This window comes from Hylobates moloch, unplaced genomic scaffold (assembly GCF_009828535.3).
Source record: "Hylobates moloch isolate HMO894 unplaced genomic scaffold, HMol_V3 SCAFFOLD_9, whole genome shotgun sequence".
Taxonomy (NCBI): domain Eukaryota; kingdom Metazoa; phylum Chordata; class Mammalia; order Primates; family Hylobatidae; genus Hylobates; species Hylobates moloch.
The window spans coordinates 108,011,097-108,015,160 of NW_026652284.1; positions in this window are offsets into that span (position 1 = coordinate 108,011,097).

The window sequence follows — 4,064 nt, forward strand, 5'->3', positions numbered from 1 at the left end:
TCACGTTCACTCCACTCTAGCCATCTTGGTTTCCTAGATGTTCCTGGAATATTCTAAGCATGCCTTCAACTGAGCAGCTTTCCTCGCTAATTTCCTGTTCCTGAGATACTTGCTTATGTTTATATGTTATATGTTTATAGCCAACACTCTACCACCAGCCCCTCCAAGTAGAATATAAACACAGAAAGGAAAGTGACTTTGCTCTGGGTTTTTTTTTTTTTTTTTTTTTTTCTTTTTTTTGAGATAAGGTCTCGCTCTGTCACTCTGGCTGGAGTGCAACGGGGTGATCTCGGCTCACTGCAACCTCCACCTCCAAGGCTCAAGCAATTCTCCTGCCTCATCCTCCCAAGTAGCTGGGACTACAGGCACACGCCACCACACCCAGCTAATTTTTGTGTTTTTAGTGGAGACGGGGTTTCACTATTTTGGCCAGGCTGGTCTCAAACTCCTGAGCTCAGGTGATCCACCTGCCTTGGCCGCCCGAAGTGCTGGGATTACAGGTGTGAGCCACCACACCTGGCCTGCTCTGTTTTATTCACTGCATCATTTCTAGTAATTAAAATGGTGCTAGATACATAGTAGATGTTCAACAGATACTTGTTAAATTATTGAATTGAGGATGACTTGAATGAAACCTGATTAGGTCCAGTAAAAATATTTGTGAAATACCTGCCAGGCCCCTAGCTGTTATTATTGGAGCCCCTGCAAGCAACATTCTACTTCACCATGAATAATCCAATCTTTTCACTTTCCACATCATGAGGACCAGAGAAGGTAAGCATGTTGCCTGATATTACAGAGCTCCCCAGTGGCAGAGCTAGGAGCAAATTCTAGCTCCATCTGGGTTGTGGAGGGACAAGGACCAGTCTGTCTCGGTTTAATCTCAGGTGTACCACTTATAAGCTTTGTAACTTGTAAATAACCCGGGCAAATTTCTTAACCTTTCTGAGAACCAGTTTTCTCATCAGTAGAATCGGATGATACACCCATTTCAACAAATTCAGATGATTACACAATATAATGAGTATAAAAGAGCTTGGCACATAGTAGGTATTTATTAGGTGCTCATTGAATCTAAAGAAGTACTAACTTAAAAACATTCAGAAGAGCAGGCACGTGCTTACAATAATAACAGTAATACTTTATTGGGACTAACCAAGTCCCAAGCACTATGCTAAGACATTTTACATGCCTTATTTCATTCAATCCTTACAACACCCTCTGAGGTTGATTCTCATTTTATCCCTTTCTACAGTTAAAGAAACCGAAGCTCAGACAGGTTTTCTAACTTGCCCAAGATCACTAAGACAAAGGCCGTTGCTCTGACCCTGGACTCTGAGTTCATCATCACTGTGCTATACTGCTTAGAGACGTGGCTCTTAGGTCCTTAGAGATTTCTTCAATTTCAAAGACTTGTGAAATATAAAGGACACAGTCTGCTTCTCAGCAGGACCAGGGTAAAGGCATTTCCAAAGTCTGATAATTACTAGCTCTTTGAAATCTCTGTTGAAGGAAACTGGGCTGCATTCATCGTAGGTTGTAGGGTCTCACAGTGCTAAAATCTAGAATCCAATTCACTATCATTGAAGCCCACCTTCACCCTGGGTAGCAAGCTTCCCTTCGGAAAGTAAAGTCATTGCTTGCCCGGGTGTGTGTGTACCTCGGTCTCTCTCTCACACACACACACCAGCTCACCTTCATTTACTGACACCTCTAGCCCAGCGCTTCTCAGTGTGATCTAGAGCCTGACCTTCAGCGAACACCTGGAAATTCTTTAGAAATGCAGACTATTTGCCAAGTGCGATGGCTCACGCTTGTAATCCCAGCACTTTGGGAGGCCGAGGCGGGCGGATCATGAGGTCAGCAGTTTGAGACCAGCCTGTCCAATATGGTGTAACCCCGTCTCTACTAAAAAATACAAAAATTAGCCCTGGGTGTGCTGGTGCATGCTGGTGAATTCCAGTTACTCTGGAGGCTGAAGCAGGAGAATCGCTTGAACCCGGGAGGCAGAGGTTGCAGTGAGCCGAGATCACACCCCTACCCTCCAGTCTGGGAGACAGAGTGAGATTCCAACTCCAAAAAAAAAAATGGAAAGAAATGCAGACTATCAGCCCCCACCCCTCCACCCCACTGTCCCCAACCAGACCGATGGAATCAGAACCTCTGGGGATGGGGCTCAGCACTTTATTTCAATGATCCCTCCAGAAGATTTTTATACACAGGGTACTGAAGTCAGAACCACCGCTTTAGCCTGCAAAAAGCAATTTGTCCAATCTCCCCACCACTTTCTCCAAATTGAGCTTCAGTATAAATCACAGCTCCTCTTGCCCTTTAAATGTCAAGGATCCTTAGCTCAGAGAACAAGGACCTCAGCTGGGAATGCCGGGCTGAGGCTTTGGCCCTGGGAGCGTTGGGGCCTCAGCCTCCGCCAGGCATTTGCAGCCTACTCAAAAATCATAGCTTCTCGGAAAGCCACCTCCCTTTCGCTTAGAAATACAATAAAATTCACATATGGAAAAAAAAAATTAAAAAAAAAAAAAAAACAGGACTGGAAGGCAGCAACAGTCTCCAAATAGAATGAGCTGGCTTTGGGGAGGGCCGGGGGTGCTGAAATGAAGGCACTCCTGGGGCCTTGTTGCCTTGCCAAAGTTAGGCCATAAACACTCCCTCCGCTCCGCGACCGCGATGGCCTCATTTGGTGCTGCTCACCCACTTCAGTCATATAAAGAGCGATAAAGAAAGACAAGGGCGGAATAACCTCTAAATAAAAGATGAGGTAATTTTGAAGGCACATTAGGATTTTATGTGTATTATGGCTTGTGGTTTTTTATTCAAACCCAGGGAGGGCTTGCGCTGAGGCTGGACCTGCAAATGGTCCAGGGCTGGACTCCGCAGCTTGGATGGTTTGGGGAAGGCAGGAAAGAGAATGAGAAAGAGAGAGAGAGAGAGACAGAGAGAAAGCCATTTTTCATCCCTTTGGCCTGGGTTTTATTGCACTAGACGTTACCACCAAAAGAATAAAAATGAAGCATCCTGGGTCGGCCCTTCCTCTCAGGTTTTTTCCCTGAAGGGGAAGGTTGGACAGAAACCTCAATAGGACAATACAGACCAGTCCTGAAATGAAAGGCTCACTGCTGGTGGCCCGGTGCAGCCTCAAAGCTCCTCTGAAAATGCAGCGGGGTGATGCTTTGCAATTCAGACGGGATAGCCTTTGTAGTACCCACATGTCTAAATGCCACAGGAGCCTGGATAAGGACAAAAGCCACCTTTAAGGGTCCAAGAGGACTCAGGGTGGGGAAGGGCGAAAGGGGAAGGCTGGCCCACTGCAAGCTCTTTTCACAAAGTGTTTTTAGGCAGCTCAAGACAGTAAGGAGGTCTGGCTGTCCCGGAGGGCAAAGCCCTGAAATTAACCACCAAGTCTCCTTGCTGCCTGTATTTCTCATGTACAAAGTCAAGACTGTGCCATGGACATCATCAAGGCCACCTCATTCCCTGAGCAGTCACTAAATGTCCCCCCAAACTAAGGCTTTACTTGCATATCTCCAGCACCCTATAGAATGAGCTTTATCCCCACTTCACAGACATGGAAATCGAGGCATACAGAGCTGTAATACCTCACCTGAGAAGAAGTAAAGGAACCAGGATTCAAATCCAGGTCTCTTTGGCTTCAGAACTCACACTATACCTGACAGATGTTTGGTGATACTGACTATGTTAACAATATTAGGAATAATTCATATCCATGGAGCACTTTCCATGTGCCAAGCACTGTTCTAGGTTCTGTATTATCTCATTTAATCCTCACAGCAGCCGAGAATGTTTTAACCCACTTGACAGATGAGAAAACTGAGGTCCAGAAAGGCAAAGTAAATAGCCAAGTTCACACAAGCAGGCAATGGAGCATTTCTGCCACGAATCACACAGAGATGCCTGCAGGAACCACATTCTGTTCTGAAGATTCCGCATTCTTTATTCCATCAATGTGTTTACATCACCTACTATGTGCAGAGCACCTAACCAGGCACTCAGGGGGGACAGAAGCTTGCAAAGATGACAGCAATCTG